General features: G+C 46.4%; 1 protein-coding gene across 3 annotated transcripts in view; it reads right to left on the minus strand.

Annotated features, from left to right (window-relative positions):
- Positions 1-2,845: 2,845 nt before the first annotated feature.
- Positions 2,846-19,609, minus strand: part of LOC100351455 (zinc finger protein 124) — a 71,406-nt gene continuing 54,642 nt past the window's right edge. For 2 of the 3 annotated variants that reach the window (XR_011382877.1, XR_011382878.1), the window contains exons 4-5: positions 6,015-6,244; positions 2,846-5,745 (exon numbers count right to left, since the gene is read on the minus strand). The gene's annotated coding sequence lies outside the window, so the exon portion shown is untranslated. Of the gene's footprint in view, positions 5,746-6,014; positions 6,245-6,428; positions 9,033-19,609 lie in introns of those variants that run through there. The other variant, XR_007915560.2, reaches the window with a different exon arrangement.

Consider the following 19,609-nt stretch of genomic DNA (forward strand, 5'->3'; position numbering starts at 1 on the left):
TTCTCCAACTGGGAACTGAACCTGGGTTTCAGCGGTGAAAGCACAGAATCCTGCTGAGAACACCACTTGCCATAAGCAGTGTAAGATGGCGCCATGAGTCACTGTTTCCTGTAAGACAGTGGAGGAAAACCCCACGCAGAACTCCTCAGGCAGCCAGGCTGCAGTCTCCACAAAGGGGAGCATCCCAAGGTTAACCTCAGGCCTTTGCATTTGTCATCTATGCTTGGCTATGAGTGCAGGTTCTTCAGGCCTCAGAAGGGGGGGGTGCTAGTCATGTGACACAACACTCCAAAAAAAATATGATGTTATCCTATGCTCTGATTCATACCAAGATATCACACATTATGTCACACAATCTAAGCAATATTGTGGAATGGTTATTTAGGAGAGAGAGAGAGAGAGAGAGAGAGAGAGAGAGAGAGAAGCCACAGGCATGTTGCCTAAGTTAACAAACCAGTCTGAGTTCCAGATCTGTTGTGGTGGAAGGTGTAGCCCCACTGGGCTAACTTGCAGGCTGTGATGTTCTTGGTCTCAGTCCATGCGGTAGCCCCGGCTTGGTCTCTGGTGCTGTACTGGAATCTTCCAAAGCTGACCTCCTTGGATTCTTTCTGGGATGGCCTTGCCTTAAACCCCACATAGGAGGTAATGTCTTCCTCACTAATACTCACATGTCAGAGGAATCTCCCAGAAAAGGCTTCCGAAGGTGTCAGAGACTTCTCACAACTCAAATTAGATGGTCACACTCAAAACAATGTTTGTGACCAAACACACACACATAAACAAAACACAAACCTGGAAATACTTCATCTGTGAAAATAGTCAGCAAATGTTGCCAAGTTCATTACAGACTAACACATATGGATAATCTCCCTAATCTGTGTCACTGGGTGGACGTTGGCACACCATTCATTCACTCTGCATTTCCCACTGCAATCTCCCACTTCATTTCTGTCTCTGTGTAGTGGAACACTAAATCCACTACATCCTACAGCCAGCTAATGAAACAAATGTGTGAACCCTCCAGAGAGAGCAAAGATGGGGGATTCAGCAGCAGGGTGCACAATGACTGAAGGCTGTGCCCGCATCTCCAGGGAGTGCCCCACCCACTCCAGTTGTGCGCTGCGTGCTCCAGGATGCAGGCCGTCAGAGACACTCTCTGCAGAACACTGCCGTTATGCAGAGCAACCATTGTGTTTTGGATCCTGCTGCATCTGTTGTGAACTATTCCCTACTTTTATTTTGAAGAAACAGCTACCCACTGTCTAACTGAGCACACAGGTACTAGCCTGACACAGCTCTTGCAGCTCCAACTCTATCTTCTTTTTTTTTTAACTTTTATTTAATGAATATAGATTTCCAAAGTACAGCTTATGGATTACATTGGCTTCCCCCCACCATGACTTCCCTCCCACATGCAACCCTCCCCTTTCCCGCTCTCTCTCCCCTTCCATTCATATCAAGATTCATTTTCAATTTTCTATATATACAGAAGATCAGTTTAGTATACATTAAGTAAAGATTTCAACAGTTTGCACCCACATAGAAACACAAAGTGAAAAATACTGTTTGAGTACTCATTATAGCATTAAATCTCAATGTACAGCACATTAAGGACAGAGATCCTACATGAGGAGTAAGTGCACAGTGACTACTGTTGTTGACTTTACAAACTGACACTCCTGTCTATGGCATCAGTAATCTCCCTATGCTCCAGTCATGAGTTGCCAAGGCTATGGAAGCCCCTTCAGTTCACCGACTCTTATCTTATTTAGACAAGGTCATAGTCAAAGTGAAAGTTCTCTCCTCCCTTCAGAGAAAGGTACCTCCTTCTTTGAAGACCTGTTCTTTCCACTGGGGTCTCACTCACAGAGATCTTTCATTTAGGTTTTTTTTTTTTTTTTTTTTTGCCAGAGTGTCTTGGCTTTCCATGCCTGAAATACTCTCATGGGCTTTTCAGCCGGATCTGAATGCCTTTAGGGCTGATTCTGAGGCCAGAGTGCTGTTTAGGACATCTGCCATTCTATGAGTCTGCTGAGTATCTCGCTTCCCTATGTTGGATCACTCTCCCCTTTATTTATTCTATCAGTTAGTATTAGCAGGCACTAGATTGTTTATGTGATCCCTTTGACTCTTAGTCCTTTCATTATGATCAATTGTGAACAGAAATTGATCACTTGGACTAGTGCCAACTCTATCTTACAATATAGCAAGCTAAAACTCTCCATTTTCCTGGTTATCTTTCTATTTGTGAACTTGATTCATTCACATACCCCCTCATTTTAACACAAGCATCAGTACAAATGCCTGAAAGGAAGTGACCGGCCCCAGCTTTCAAACGTTTGTGTCCTTCCTCACTATGTCCTTAATTCATCCTCTCACTCACTCAGCTATACAGGACAAGCATATTTCAGGATGCCCTTACATCAGGAGGAATACTGTTGAACACATTCACTGTATGGAAAAACCTCCTAATTCTTTGTGTACTGCAGCCATGGCCTGGATCTTACTCACCTGTTTCAGAGAATGTCTTCCCAGTGTTTGCTTACATGAGATCACATGAAATTTCCAAAACTCATTGTAACCCTACCCCACCACTCACACTTTCCTTTATACAACCTTGACCACCGATATCTTACTTCTGAGGTCTGTCTGAATGCTTGATCTTACATACATCCTGCAGTTTGCCAATCTCTGAGTTGCACGGTGTAATACCTTTCTATCACCTCAGAATGCTTTTCCTTCATACCGTACAGGTGATAGGTGCTTCACTGGTAACATTCACCTGCATCATTCATTTCCTATAAAAGATTTGAAAAAGATTCAGAAATTTCTCCATCTTGGAAACCCTCCAAAACCTGTTTACCTATTGTCAACATGCATGCATGCAACACACACCCATACCCATCACTCACCCACACATATACACACACACACACACACGTACAATGTAGATTTTTTTCAATCTGTCACAACAGTAAAAGCCATGTTCTGTGTCATTATGAAGCCAGAAGCACAGATAATAAAAGAAAAATAGGCAAATGGGATTACATCAAACTAAGGAGCTTTTGAGCAGCAAAGGAAACAGCAAAGTGAAGAAGCAACTGACAGAATGGGAGAAAATATCTGCAAATTAGTCAGCGTATAAAGGATTAGTACATAGGAATAATAAGGAGCCCATGAAACTCAGTATACACAAAACAAGCAATCTAGTGAAGAAATGGGCAAAGGATGTAAATAGGCAGCTTTCAAAGGACAAATTACAAAGGGCCAACAGATGAGGCCAGCATTGTAGTATAGCAGGTTAAGCCTCTGCCTGTGATGCTAGTATCCCATATGCACACAGCTTGGAGACCCAGCTGCTTTGCTTCTGATCCAGCTCCCTTCTAACGCACCTGGGAAAGCAGCAGCAGATCACCCAAGTCCTTGGTGCCCTGCACCCCTGTGTGAGACCCAGAAGAAGCTCTAAGCTTCTTAGCTCAAGCTAAGAAGTTTATGAACAGCAAAGAAAACACTCGACAAAGAGAAAAGGAATCAGACTGAATAGTAGAAAATATTTGCAAACTATTCTCCTGATAAACATTTAAGACCTAAAACACATAAGGAGCTCAAGAAACTGGACCACAACAAAACAAACAACCCAGTGAATAAATGGGCAACAGAGATGAACAGGCATTCTTCAAAGGATGAAACACAAATGGCCAACAGACACATGGACAAATGCTCAGGGTCCCTAACCATCATGGAAACACAAATAAAAACCACAATGAACTTCATGTCACCTACGTTAGAACGGCCATTATCCAAAAAGAAAAAGAAAGAAAAGTGCTTGTGAAGATGCGGGAGAAAAGGTACCTAGTCCACTGTTGGTGGGAATGTATACTAGTACAGCCATTGTGGAAGACAGTATGGAGATTCTTCAAAAATCTGAAAATAGATCTATCATATGACCCAGCCATTGCACTCATGGGAATTTACCCACAGGAAATGAAATCAGCACATGAAAGGGTCATCTGTACCCCCCAATTTAATGTATATGAGTGAAACTGACATCTTTATATTTGATATTTTTATAGCCCTTGTCTACTATTTCACAACAGTGATCTTTGTATATTTCCTTGTTGAATTCTTAATTTAGTGCAGGATTAACCCGGTGAGTATGAAGTGAATTGAATGTATGGCGTTCAGTGTTGTGTGGCGACCAGCATCCCATATGGGTGCTGGTTTATATACTGTGCACAACTGCTAAAGAACTGGGAAAACAAGCAGAGATTGGCACAAGTGTTTGGTCTATGGTATCCCATGTGGGGGACCTGGATGAAAATCCTGGCTCCTGCATTTGGCCTGGCCCAGCCTGGCCATTGTGGCCATCTGGGAAGTGACCCATTAGATGGCAGATGTCTTTTTCTATCTTCCTCTCTTTCTATCTCCAGCAACTTGCTGACTCAACTGCAGGGTCTTATTCCAACCGAACATGCATGGACTGGGTCCGAGGAAAGGTAAGTGCACCACTCGGCCTTTTTCCAGCCTCACAAACCTGGAGACAATCAGATGCAGTGGGGAGCCAAGTCAAGGGGACTCGTTTATTTCGCGCGTAACAGAACCTTTTAAAGCACAATACTGCAGAGTCATTGGGGCAGGGCATAAGGACCAACCAATCACTTAAAAGATCATTTTATGGGGCGATTTTTATAGGCCTAGCCATATGTCTATATACTCGTCATCAGTTGTCATCACTTCCCCTAATGTTGTACAGCCAATCAGCTTTAGTGACAAACAACTTTGAGTTCCGTCCATCTTACTTCTCTGGGCGCCATCTTCTTTGTCCCTCTCGCAGGGCCCGCTGGAGAGGAGGTCGCCTGCATCAGCAGCAGCAGCCTGGTCCCTCTCCATCTGGTCCCCAATGGTCCTCTTGCTGGGGGGCTGTGGCGGCCGTGCAAGCTGCTCCAGGATCCACTCCCCCTCCTTGCGCGACAGCAGTTTGTTCATGGCCAGCCCTGGGCACAGCGGCATCATGGCGGCAGCTGTGCACACACTGCAGCTCACAGTCCCACTCCTCCAGCGCCTGCAGGCTGTAGTTGAAGTCCTCCTGCAGGCTCTGCAGCTGGCCCTGCGCCTCCTGGAGCCAGGCACGCTTCATGCTGACCCCTCCTTAGTGCCGCCCAGGGCCCCCGTCATCCGCACCGCTGGTCTGGGGGCCAGAGCCGCTACCGCCATGCCCCCCGCGGGGCCGCTGTCTGCCATGGCGGTGGCCGGGGCCACGTGCTCACATGCCAGGCCCCTCTCTGCCCGGCTGGCTCCAGGCCCTGGCTTGGGTTAGTTCACGGGCTCGGTTCCCCGCGGCTCCGCTCTGCGCAGCTCAGGCTGGGGCGCCCGGGGGCAGCTGCGCGTGCGGAGCCCCCCAGGCCTGGCCTGGCCACGCCATAGCCTCGCTCATGCCCCACACTCAACCACAATGGAAACAGACCTGCCTATCCTTGCAGCTATGACTGGTCCAAGGGACGGCAGTTTTTAATCCCTCAAAAAAGACTGCATTTCCCCGCATAAGGGAACAGAAGAGCTACAGCTTAGAGGTCAGAGGCATCAGGATTGTCCAGACTTGTTCTCACCTCTCTGCACACATTTGAGTCCCATGTTTGGAAGGCTGTCATCCATGGAAATGGAGTCAGCCCCTGGAGATACGATGTCATTGTTCACCAGCCAATCAGTGACACCTTCTCTCCATTACACGCATGCTACAGGGATTTTCTGAAATGCCAAGGATTTGGAAGTTACTATAAAAGTTAGATTCCTGTGGGCAATGCCACACACTGGGCCATGCTTATTAAACATTCAAGATTATTGGAAAATAGTCTATGGACCCTGTACTTTGTTTTAAAATATTTGAGGATTAAAAGGAACAACATAGTTTGAACACAACCAGGTCAAGTTAACTAAAACTATTACCACCCCCACCCCCCAACTCCAACCCTACCCCCACCAAACCAACAACAAACAAAAATCACACAGGTCCTCACCTGCCTACAGTGGAATCCTCATGCCCTGTAGGTGAGTCCTCTGGGCTCCCCATTTCTTCCACTCACTTTAACTCTGCAGATCAACAGAACTTACCCTCCTGGAGAACAGAGGGGATGAATCCCCCTCATTCATCACTCCACTATGGTCCCGCAGTTTGGTCTGCTCCAACCACATTGTAAGTTAAAGGCTGATGCAAGCACATTGATCAGGCGGGAGAGGATCTACCTGCCTGTTCAGAGAAAAGGAAATTGTTAAAGGTACTCCAGTCTATTAAGAGGAACCAAGTGGGGATGAAGGCAAAATACTTCAGTCACATAACCAGGATTTGCTCATGGTAAAGGATCCTGCAATGAACCAAGTAGTATTTCAGGCTGAGGGGTGATGTGCCATTGTGCCACATCCCCTATACCCACCACCAAGTTTCTGGGAGTCCAGTTTTCACAACTGTGAGCTTCACCAGATCCGTCACAGTGGGAAAGAAACTTCCTTCAGGGATTATATTTTGAACCAGTAGGTACAGATGGGGTGACTGGATCACAAGTGGGTGGGGGTGTGTGTTGGGGTATAGAGGACTAGTAAGTAGAGTTTTTAGGGGGAGTTGGGGATAACATAGAGGCCAAATAGAAACAGGTAGGATAACACAGGGCAATGGGCAGGTTAGGTATGATAGGAACAGGGTCTTGAAGAGCTGGGCATGGAGTGAATAAGGTCAGGTACTGGGAAGTAGTGTCATTTGTCATGGAAGGAAAAAGGTGACAAAGTGAGGAGAGCTGGGAGGAGGGTAGATGAGAGGATTAGAATTTGATGAGCCTGAGGCAGGGCAAGACTGAGGTGAGAGGTCATACAAAGGTAAGGACACTGTGGAAGGTCAGGCTGGTGTAGGAGACAAATGGGCAGACAGGATGTAGGCACAGAAGGTTGAAGTTGCTATGGAGGAACAAGAGGAAGGAGGTGGAGGAAGAGGGAGGGTAGAGGAAGAGGAGGGTGAGGCTAGGGAGAAGGACCAGAAGGAGGGTGGGGAGGGAAGCAAGGGTCAGAAGGAAGGTCAGGCTGGGACGGATGAGCAGAAGGAGGGTGAGGCAAGCATCAAGGTACAGAGCAAAGGCGAGGATGGCCAGGAGGGTGAGAAGGAGGAGCAGCACGAGGCTGAGATGGAGGATAAGGAGGAGGGTGAGGCTGGAATGACAGACCAGAAGGAAGGACAGGCTGGGGGGGGTGGGGACAGCAGGAACTTGAGGCTGGAGTTGAACAGGAAGTGGAGATGGCTGATACAGAGAAAGAAAAGGAGGGTGAGACTTGGGAGGAGGATGAGGCTGGAGCAGAGGTTCAGAGGGAGGCTGAAGTGGAGAGGGAAGACCAGCCAGAGGGTGAGGCTGGAGTAGAGGAAAAGGACAGTGAACGGGCAGGGAGAAGGAAAAGAAGGGTAAGGCAGAGGGTCAGAAGGAGAAGGAGGGTGAGGCTGAGGCTGGGAGAGAGGAGCAGGAGGAGGGCAAGGCTTGGGGACAGGATCAGAAGGCAGGCGAGGATGGTACAGAGAAGCAGCAGGACACTGAGAGTGGGGTGGGGGACCAGGAGGAGGGTGAGGTTGGTGTACAGGTGTAATAGGAGGCTGGCACCAATGTGAGGGGACAGAAGGAGGGTGGAGCTGTGGAGAAAGACTGGAGGGAAGGCGAAGCTGTGAAGAGCATGACAGGAAGATGGTGTCTGTGTAAAAGGCTAGGAGAAGGGTGAAGCTTTTGTGCAAGAAGTGCTAGAAGGCATTTGCGGAGATCATGGCCACAAGAGAAAAGAAGGCAGAGAGGAACATCTGGAGGAGGTTGGGACTTGTGTAGATGCAGGAAGCCTAGGTCTGTGCTTGGGAGCAGGGGGTGGGTGGGGCTTATGTTTAGAGACAGAGAATGGCTAGGTTGGTGTTTAGCATGAGAAGGGGGATGAGGTTTGAGTGAGGAATTAGTAGTAGGATGAGACTTTTGGGAGGGTGGGTCCCTTTTCAGAGCGAGGGTGGGGCCAGTATGGAGGAGCAGGAGGAGGAAAAGGCTCAAATACTGGACAGGGAGGAGGGTCTGGGAGAAGAAAAGGAGAGTCAGATGTGGGGAGGGCACTGGAGGAGGGTGAGTCCAAGATGCAGGATCTGGGGTTTTTGCCTGGTGTGAAGGGACAAGAACAGAAGTAACAATGGTATGGCTGACTTGGATAGTTGGGCTGGAGTGGAGGGCCCGGAGGAGGATGAGGCCAGTGTGGAAAAGCAGTATGGAAAAGCAGGATGGTAAGGCTCAAATACAGAGCTAGCGGGGTCAGGCTGGGGTGGAGGACCAGAGATGTGGGGCCAGGCTACAAGATGAGGAGTGTCAGGCCAGAGGGAAGATAAGGAATAAGGGGGAAGATAGCGTTGGGAGGCAAAAATTATTTGGGGCTTATCTGTCACGTTGATAGGAGAGGCTCCTAGCAGTCAGAACCAGTGACTGGTAAGGGTCCAGGACTACAGCTGCTTTTACAGGCCAGCCCATGCCACAGTGTCCCTTATGACATAAACATGCCCACCCACCTGGGCAGGGAGTAGCCCCTCCCACCAGGGAAATGGTTCCATGGGAGAGGTTCAAGAGTAATCAAGGCAAATAGGACAGAGAAGAAATGGCTCTATATGATACTCCTTCTTCTTGGGATAATATGTACTTGGCCTATCAGTAGGCAGAGCGACCAAAGGCCATGGATACCATTAGAATGTTGGCACCTAGAACTGAGGTGTGATGTAGAAATCAGGAGATGTGGGAAGATACAGTTCCCCAGTTCAGCTAACTCATTTTCTAAAGCCTTTTCACATCACTTATATCTCTGCATGAATATGAGGTAACCAGAGTTGCTATGTCCCTTTCATTAGTGTGGAGGATGGGAGAGGCCAGAGAGGGAATTCTCCTGGGCCGGTTGTTGGTGATAAGCAGTGGGATGAGAATTTGGGCCAAAAAATGAGATGCATAGGAGTGCTCCCAAAATCCAATCCTTCTCAATGCTCCCAAAAATCCAATCCAATCCTTATCTCCTTATCAGAATCAGGAGGACAAGGTTAGAAAATAAGAGAAAGATGGGGATGATGGCAGCATGGGGGGGGGGGTCTCACACTTCCATCTCACTCAGCGTGGGCAGAATGCAGATTTTAAGGAGTTCAAAAACAAGGATTCAAAAAACCTGTGGAGGGTGTGGCCAATGGCAAGTCAGGAGCAGATCTTCAGGGGCTGAAGCTGGTTGAGGGTATGGTGACATGAGGTTTTCACACAACTAAGTGTCTACAGAATGTTATCTGGCTGGGATCTGAAAGAGGTGATGTGATTGTGTCACAGAGATTCCAGGGCTTCATAACCAGGATGAAGTCCACTCAGCCTAGAGCCCATGCTAATTGCTCCCCTAGTTACTCACACCCCTTTACATTCTGTTAGAAAAAAATTCAATACTCTGCTCATGCTGACCTGGGAGGGCCAGTTCTGGAATTCACAAGCACTTGTCTGCACAGACTCTAGTGAGTTCTAAGCTCTGTAGCCAGCTCTTCATCATCATACTATGAGGAGATACATACTTGGTGTGATTACCGGGGGGGGGGGGGATCACAAAATGACCAAGAGCACTGGTATGCAGCATGGCCCCTGTGATGCTTCTGACTAGTATCTCACACATTCTACTTCAGAGCACAACTTAATAAATATAAATTTCATAAGTACAACTTTGGATTATAGCGGTTCTTCTCCCCATACCCACCCTCCTACCCCCAAAACCATCCCACCTCCTACTCCCTCTCCCTTCCCATGCTTCATTAAGATTCATTTTAAATTATTTTTATATACAGAAGAAAAACTCTATACTAAATAAAGATTTCAACAGTTTGCATCCACACAGACACACAAAGTATAAAGTACTGTTTGAAGACTAGTTTTACCATTAATTCTCATAGTACAACTTATTAAGGACAGAAGTCCTTCATGGGGAGCAAGTGCACAGTAACTCCTGTTGTTGATTTAACAACTGACACTCTTATTTATGATATCAGTGATCACCTGAGGCTCTTGTCATGAGCTGTCAAGGCTATGGAAGCCTCTTGAGTCCACATACTTTAGACCAGGCCATAATCAAGTTGGAAGTTCTCTCCTCCCTTCAGAGAAAAGTACCTCCTTCTTTTATCTTCATTCATAAATGGAAGCTTTGCAGGGTACAGTATTCTGGGTTGACAAGTTTTTATTTTTTTAGACATGGATTATGTCTCTATTCTCTCCTAGCCTGTAGGGTTTCTGATGAGAAGTTAGCTGTGAGTCTAATTGGAGATCCTCTGAAAGTAATCTGGGCTTTCTGTCTTGCACATTTTAGGATCTTTTCTTTATGTTTTATTCTTGAAAGTTTTACTACAGTGTGTCGTGGTGAAAATCTTTTCTGGCCATATCTGTTAGGAGTTGTATGTGCTTCATATACTTAGAGATACCTTTCTTTCTCCAAATTGGGGGAATTTTCTGTAATTATTTTACTGAATAAGCCTTCTAATCCAATCTCTCTTTCCACACCTTCCAGATCTTCTAAGATCTGTATGTTGGGTCATTTGATAATATCCCATAAATTTCCCACACTGTTTTTGTTTTTCTAATTTCTTCTCTTTTGTTGGTCTGAGAAATTTCCAATGATTTGTCTTCTAGCTTGGATAGTCTGTTGCTATGGCAATAAACTGTATTTTTTATTTGACATATGGAATTCTTCATTTCTAATATTTCAGTTCAATCTCTCTTCAAAATCTCAATCTCACAGAAGAATTTTTCTTCCATGTCATGTATGGGTTTCTTTAACTTGTAAATTTGCTTCTCATTGCTTCTGAGTAATTCTATGATTAACCTTTTGAATTCATTGTCCGGAATCTAATGAGTCTCTTCGTCTTCACATTCTTTTTTTTTTTTTTTTTTTTTTTTTTTTGACAGGCAGAGTGGACAGTGAGAGAGAGAGACAGAGAGAAAGGTCTTCCTTTGCCGTTGGTTCACCCTCCAATGGCCGCCGCGGCCAGCGCGCTGCAGCCGGCGCACCGCGCTGATCCGATGGCAGGAGCCAGGAGCCAGGTGCTTTTCCTGGTCTCCCATGGGGTGCAGGGCCCAAGCACCTGGGCCATCCTCCACTGCCCTCCCTGGCCACAGCAGAGGGCTGGCCTGGAAGAGGGGCAACCGGGACAGAATCCGGCGCCCCGACCGGGACTAGAACCCGGTGTGCCGGCGCCGCAAGGCGGAGGATTAGCCTAGTGAGCCGCGGCGCCGGCCCGTCTTCACATTCTAACATTGAAGTACTGTTGTGTTCCTTTGGGGGAGTCTTTTTTTTTTTTTTTGACAGGCAGAGTTAGACAGTGAGAGAGAGACAGAGAGAAAGGTCTTCCTTCCATTGGTTCACCCTCCAAATGGCTGCTACGGCCAGTGCACTGCGCCGATTGAAAGCCAGGAGCCAGGTGCTTCCTCCTGATCTCCCATGTGGGTGCAGGGACCAAGCACTTGGGCCATCCTCCACTGCCTTCCCGGGCCACAGCAGAGAGCTGGACTGGAAGAGGAGCAACTGGGACAGAACCGCCACCCCAACCGGGACTAGAACCCAGAGTGCTGGCACTGCAGGCGGAGGATTAGCCTAGTGAGCCACAGCACCAGCCAGTCATGTGATCTTTCTTCTTGTTCCTTGAGTTCCTCCATTTATTTTGAGGCATCTGAGAAAGTACTCAGTTTTCTCTGACAGATTTTGTCTTTGAACTATGCCTCTGTGGCTTAGTTGAGTGTCTGGTCCTTCAGTAAATACCTAGTGGCATATTTTGGGTGGGGTCTCAGAACTGCACAAAGTGTGGCAGGGTTCAGTGGAATGCAGTAGATCTCCTCTTTTCAGCAGGAAGGAGGGTATGATCACCCCTGTTGGCATAATCAAACCCTCACGTCCTCTCCTCCAAGGTGGTCAATGCCCTGGGTTAGCCCACAGTGGGTGCAGCACTCGCCTGCACTGCCACGCTAACCACATAAAGGATCTGTGCAGCCCTCATGTGAACATGGACCCCACTACCATGACCCACCCCAGCAGTCAGGGAGCTCTGAGCCCTTGGCACCACACTCAGTGATTGCTCAGAGGCCCAGTTACAGTCTGTGCCCTAATGTGTATTCTCAGGATTCCCACAGTCTCTGCACACAAGGCTCCCATGGTCATGGTACAGAGGATCTGCTCCACCCTGCTCACCTGTCCTGTCCACGGAGTGGAAGAGATGTTCCCAGACCAGCTGCCTGTGGGTGCTGCACCTTGGCACTTTGAGCCCTGAGCCTCTGGTAGGTTGAGAGTCTGGGGACACCTCACAGTCCCACATGAGTACCCAACCCCTGTCAGTCCTCCCAGCTAGACTGAAAGTCAATGGGAAATGTGGATTTTTCCCTCTGGTAAAATCCCTGGATCACACATATGCACAAGAGACAACACAGCCATTACTCATTTGAAAATGGTGACTTCTCCCTGTGTGTTGCTTGGCACACACAAGAGCCACCACAGCCACTACTGATTTCAGAATAGTGGCTTTTCCCCATCCATTACCCAGTGAGTGCACCCAAGCTGCCATGGCCACTACTTCTGTCAAGATGGTGCCCTCCCCCAGCTGGTTGTCAGGTGCCATTGTCGGGGGATGGGGAGAGAGAAATGTGCCCATTTTTGCTGTGTTAGGGGGGTACAATGTCCCAATTCAAGATCCAAGCCACAGTCACACCAGGCTCTCTCTCCAGCTGTATCACCTGTGGCACAGATTCCCGCAGTCTGCTCTCACCTTGCTCTCCAAAGCTGTCGCTTCCTCTGGCTCTTAGCTGCAGGGGTCATATGTTGGGTGCATCCGCACCTTCCACGTGGATCCACGACATCCCTCTTCCTTCTGTAGAATTTCCCTTGCAGATTTCTCTCCAACTCTTCTCCTGTGAATGCCCCTCCTCCACTTTTTTGCTACTGTTTTCTCCTAGCCTAAAGCAGTATGTCCTTTCCTTATTCCACCATCTTAAGGATCTCAAATAATTTTTTTTAGAAAACCACAATGAGAGATCATGTTATTCCACTTGGAATGATTATTATCAAAAACACAATAAGAGAATGGAATGGGAGAGGGAGCGGGAGGTGGGAGGGTTGCGGATGGGAGGGAAATTGCGGATGGGGGGGAAGCCATTGTAATCCAAAAGCTGTACTTTGGAAATTTATATTTATTAAATAAAAGTTAAAAAAACACACAATAAGAATGGGAACAGGAGAGGGAGGAGGAAGAAGGATGGGAGTATAGGTGGGAAGAATCACTGTTTCTAAATTTGTGTCTATGAACTGCATGAAGTGTGTATACCTTTGTCCTCCTGGCCACCGGAGCTGCCTGGCTCATCCTGGATGGGGGATGTCTCCTTGCTGGCACCTGACAGCTCTGCTGTGGTGGCCAGGACAAGGGTGACCCAGCCCCCAAGCTGAGGTCCTACTTCATGCCACAAACCTTGTCTGAGGAGCTCCATCAGCAAGGTCATGTAGGAGACAGGCAGCAAGACCGTGGGGGATAAGTGGCAGTCTGTCTCAGAGATCACCTCTACTTGGTACTCCATTGTGGAGTCAGTCTCAGGAGGGACAGCCCATCCCAGAGAGCAGAGACCTCAAGGGAACCCCAAAGCCCGACGCTGAGCGAGAGCCTGGGAGGCTGTGAGAGAAGATGCTGCACCTGGAGTCCATGCTCAGGAAGCTGCAGAACCTACAGAAGAAGGCTGACAGGGCTGCCCTGGAGGAGGAGGTGCACAGACAGAGGCACAACCATCAGAGGCTGCAGGCTGAGTCAGAAAGCACAGCCATCCACCTGCTCCTGGCCATCAAGCCACCAGGTTCCCTCATGACCAACCTGGCCTGAGGTGGCCATGGACCTGCCTGGGCCCCGCCAGCCCTGGGCCCTCCTCAGGAACCCCTCCCTGTGCCAACCTGCATCTCAGCAGTGCTCCCACTCTCTGGCCTCTTCTTTGGTGGCAAAGTTGCTGCACCCATCCTAGTTTGTAAATACTCTGGAAGAGGGGACTTCAGGGAGTAAAGAAGCCACTGCCAAGTAAAAGAAAAACCACCAAAGGTCAACCAACATGGGGTCACCCGTCTCAGGTAGTGGACTCAACAGTGCACACACTCAGATGTGTGTGCCTAGTAGTAACTAATGTGTGCCTTCCTACCAGTTTTGGCCCTAGGGTTCTGGGCCCCAGGAGGAGGAAAGAGTCGCATGGGCTGAAAACTATGCTGCAGAAAAGCTGTGCTCTGAGCATTTCAGGCATGGAAAGCCAAGACACTGGGACAAAAAATGATCTACATGAAAGATCTCTGTGAGGGAGATCCCGGTGGAAAGAAGGGGCCATCAAAGAAGGGGGTATCTTTCTCTGAAGGAAGGAGAGAACTTTCACTGTGATTATGGCCTGGTCTAAATAATGTCAGAGTTTGTGAACTCAGAAGGCTTTCATAGGCTTGGCAACTCATGACTAGAGCCTTGGGTGATCACTGACATCATAGATAAGAGTGTCAGTTGTTAAATCAACAACAGGAGTTACTGTGAACTTGCTCCCCATGAAGGACTTCTGTCCTTAATAAGTTGTACTATGAGAATTAATGGTAAAACTAGTCTTCAAACAGTACTTTATACTTTGTGTGTCTGTGTGGGTGCAAACTGTGAAAATCTTTACTTAGCATACATGATCTTCTGTATATAAAGATAATTTAAAATGAATCTTAATGAAGAATGCAATGGGAGAGGGAGTAGAAGGTGGAACGGTTTGGGGGTGGGAGGGCAGGTATGGAGGGACAAATTGCTATAATTCAAAAATTGCACCTATGAAATTATATTTATTAAATAAAAGCTTTCTATTAAGAAAAACTAACAGAAAAAATATGGAATGCAATATAGGCTTGTCAATTCACATTTCTCCTGACAATAAATATCACCTTTCTTCCTTGTAAAATGACCCAAATTTAAACGCTTAGAAAAGAAAGCTGAGGGCCGGCGCCGCGGCTCACTAGGCTAATCCTCCACCTAGCAGCGCCGGCACACCAGGTTCTAGTCCCGGTTGGGGTGCCGGATTCTGTCCTGGTTGCCCCTCTTCCAGGCCAGCTCTCTGCTGTGGCCAGGGAGCACAGTGGAGGATGGCCCAGGTGCTTGGGCCCTGCACCCCATGGGAGACCAGGAAAAGCACCTGGATCCTGGCTCCTGCCATCGGATCGGCGCGGTGCGCCGGCCACAGCGCGCCGGCTGCGGCGGCCATTGGAGGGTGAACCAACGGCAAAGGAAGACCTTTCTCTCTGTCTCTCTCTCTCACTGTCCACTCTGCCTGTCAAAAAATAAAAAAGAAAAGAAAAGAAAAGAAAGCTGAAACTTATTGAAGAGCTAGTACAAAATGAAGAGCTGGAACAATACATAACCTAGAATTTATAAGAGATAATTTGTTGAACTTCTATAAATGATTGATTTGCAAGGGAAAAGGCAGAAAAAAAGTTGTTTTGTATAGTTATTAGTCATTTGTAACTTTTTTGAAAAATATTTACTTGAAAGAGTTACACAGAGGAGAAGGAGAGAGAGATAGGGAGAGACAGAGAGAGGTCTTCCATCTGCTGGTTCACTCCCCAGTTTGCCGCAAAAACCAGAGCTGTGCCAACCCGAAGCCAGGAGCCTCTCCGGGTCTCCCACTTGAGTGCTGGGGCCCAAGAACCTGGGCCATCCTCCACTGCTTTCCCAGGCCATAACAGAGAGCAGCATTGGAAGTGGAAAAGCCAGGTCTCGGACCAGTGCCCATATGGGACGCCAGCACTGCAGGCAGCAGCTTTACCCACTACGCCACAGTGCTGGCCCCTAAATATTTCTAATTTCTTATTTTTTAACTTTTATTTAGTAAATATAAATTTCCAAAGTACAGCTTATGGATTACAATGGCTTTTCCTCCCCCATAACTTCCCTCTTGTCCACAACCCTCCCAACTCCCACACCCTCTCCCATTCCATTCACATCAAGATTCATTTTTCAATTATCTTTATATACAGGAGATCAATTTAGTATATATTAAGTAAAGATTCCAACAGTTTGCACCCACACAGAACATAAAGTGTAAAATACTGTTTGAGTACTAGGTATAGCATTAATTCACATTGGACAACACATTAAGGACAGAGATCCTACATGAGGAGTAAGTGCACAGTGACTTTGTTGTTGACTTAACAAATTGACACTCTTGTTTATGGTGTCAGTTATCTCCCTAGGCCCTTGTCATGAGTTGCCAAGGCTGTGGAAGCCTTTTGAGTTCGCCGACTTTGATCTTATTTAGACAAGACCATAGTCAAAGTGGAAGTTCTCTCCTCCCTTCAGAGAAAGGAACCTCCTTCTTTGATGGCCTGTTCTTTCTGCTGGGATCTCACTCACAGAGATGTGTCAGTTAGGTTTTTTTTGTTTGTTTGTTTGGTTGGTTGGTTGGTTGTTGTTGTTTTTTTTTTTTCCAGAGTGTCTTGGCTTTCCATGCCTAAAATACTCTCATGGGCTCTTCAGCCAGATCCAAATGACTTAAGGGCTGATGCTGAGGCCAGAGTGCTGTTTAGGACATCTGCCATTTTATGAGTCTGCTGTGTATCTCGCTTCCCATGTTGGATCATTCTCTCCCTTTTTTATTCTGTCAGTTAGTATTAGCAGACACTAGTCTTGTTTATGTGATCCCTTTGACTCTTAGACCTATCAGTGTGATCAATTGTGAACTGAAATCGACCACTAGGACTAGTGAGATGGCATTGGTACATGCAACCTTGATGGGATTGAATTGGAATCTCCTGGCACATTTCTAACTCTACCATTTGGGGCAAGACAGCTTGAGCATGTCCCAAATTGTACATCTCCTTCCTCACATATTCCCACTCTTATATTTAACAGAGATCATTTTTCAGTTAAATTTAAACACCTAAGAATAATTGTGTGTTAATTACAGAGTTCAACCAATAGTATTAAGTAGAATAAAAAAATACTAAAAGGGATAAAGTATTAAGTTGTATATCAACAGTCAGGACAAGGGCTGATCAAGTCACTGTTTCTCATAGTGTCCATTTCACTTAACCAGGTTTCCTTTTTGGTGCTCAGTTAGGTGTTACCGATCAGGGAGAACATATATTTGTCCCTTTGGGACTGGCTTATTTCACTCAGCATAATATTTTCCATATTCCTCCATTTTGTTGCAAATGACCAGATTTCATTATTTTTTACTATATAGTATTGCTGTATAGTATTCCATAGAATACCTGTCCCATAACTTCTTTGTTTTGTTTTTTAATCCATAGATGGGTTTTGTTTTTTAATCCATTCAGCCAGGCTGTGTCTTTTTACCTGGAGAGTTAGGCCATTTACATTCAATGTGACTACTGATAAGTAATGACTTTGCCCTGCCATTTTCCCAAAATATTTTCTAATATATGCTTTGAACTTCCTGTGATCTTTTACTGGGAGGTTTCCTTCCTTTACCTTCTTTCATACTGATGACCATGTTTATGTATGTAACACATCTTTAAGCATCTTTTGCAGGGCTGGACGAGTGGTGACAAATTCTTTCAATTTCTGTTTGCTGTGAAAGGTCTTTATTTCACCTTCATTCACAAGTGAGAGCTTTGCAGAATATCATATTCTGGGCTGGCAGTTTTTCTCTCTTAGTACCTGGGCTATATCTCGCCATTCCCTCCTAGCCTGTAGGGTTTCGAATGAGAAGTCAGCTATGAGTCTAATTGGAGATCCTCTGAGAGTAATCTGACATTTCTCTCTTGCATATTTTAGAATCTTTTCTTTATGTTTCACTGTGGTGAGTTTGATTACAACGTGTCATGGTGAGGATCTCTTCTGGTCATGTTTACTAGGGTTTCTATGAGATCCTGTACTAGGATGTCTCTGTCCTCCAAACCCAGGAAGTTCTCTGCTAGTATCTCACTAAAAAGGCCTTCTAATCCTTTCTCTCTCTCCATGCCTTCAGAAACTCCTAAAACTCGAATGTTGGGCTTTTAAATAGTACCCTGTAAGTTCCCAGCAATATTTTTTAGATTTCTAATTTCCTCTTCTTTTCTTTGGTTTGATTGTATACTTTCCTGTGCTCTGTCTTCTAAGTCCAATATTCTCTCTTCTGCTTCACTGACTCTGTTTTTATGGCTCTCTAATGTGTTTGTCATTTGATCTATTGAATTCTTCATTTCATTTTGATTTCTCTTCACTATCACAATTTCATGTTCTACTAGTTTCTGCATTTCATTTTTTTTTTTTGACAGGCAGAGTTAGACAGTGAGAGAGAGAGAGAGAGAGAGAGAAAGGTCTTCCTTCAACTGGTTCACCCTCCAATGGCGGCTGTGGCCGGTGCATTGCACTGATCCAAAGCCAGGAGCTAGGTGCTTCTCCTGGTCTCCCATGTGGGTGCAGGGTCCAAGCACTTGGGCCATCCTCCACTGTCTTCCTGGGACACAGCAAAGAACTGGATAGGAAGAGGAGCGACCAGGACAGATTTGATTCCTCCTTAAGATTTCATTTTCACGAGAGAGGTTTTCTATCCTGTCCAGTAAGTATTTCTGTAGTTCAAGAATTTGTTTTTGAAAACTTCTAAATGTTCTTATAAATTTTTTGAAATATGCATCTTGCATTTCTTCTATCTCATCATCTTCATAATCTTGGATTGGGGTGTCTTGTTCATTTGGGGGTGTCATAATGTCTTCCTTGTTCTTATTTCTTTGGTTTCTGCGTTTGTTGCTTGGCATTGTGGAGATATTCTTTGGTTTCTTCTTCCCTCGCTATGGTGTTTTTTCTTGTTATACTATGACTGTATTAAGTGGACTGTCTGCTTTTGATGGATCCTTAGAGGCTTGTAATGGGTGTGGCCAGAGAGCTCTGTTTTGGCTTCTTCAAGGTTAAGGGTGTGCCAAAGATTACACACCCAGGTTAGGCATGGTAAATCAATCAATCAATCAGTCAATCTCTCTCTTTGATTCAGAAGGGAAGTAATTCTGCACAGCTGAGCGGAATTGAAGGCAGGAAGTTTCTGATCTCTGGCTCCTGTGGGTATAATATTCGTCTGCTCTGTCCCAAGGACCACACAAATGATCTGTTCTGCCCTCAGTGTGAGCTCAAATTCCACGGCAGTCTCCCACCGGGTTGCCAAGGTTACCGAGTTTGTGGCGTCTCTGCAGAGTACTCACGTGAACTCTGTGAGTTCTCTCACCTGCCTTTTTTTTTTTTTTTTACAGTCTCAGTTCATTAGCTCCACACACTCACTAGGTCCTAACCTCCTGTTATTTCACCCCACCCCACCCCACCCAGAGTCAGGTTTTTCTGCTTGGATGAGGGTGGGCACAGCCCTGAGGTGGCACAGCTTTTACGTATGTCCAAAATGGCACATGTTCTTTGTCTTGCTCGCCTTTGAAAGGTGAGTGGAGAGTGAGACTCGTGTCCATATCAGTCCCTTTTTTTCCCCTCTCTCCTCGAGTTAACCTGGTGAGCTTTCCCCCATGGGGCTTCAAGCCTCATTCCCTCTAGGCTCCTCCTTCTGCTTTCCTGCCAGTGTCTCAAGCTACTGAGGTTTTG

The sequence above is a fragment of the Oryctolagus cuniculus genome, chromosome 16 (assembly GCF_964237555.1).
Source record: "Oryctolagus cuniculus chromosome 16, mOryCun1.1, whole genome shotgun sequence".
Lineage (NCBI taxonomy): Eukaryota > Metazoa > Chordata > Mammalia > Lagomorpha > Leporidae > Oryctolagus > Oryctolagus cuniculus.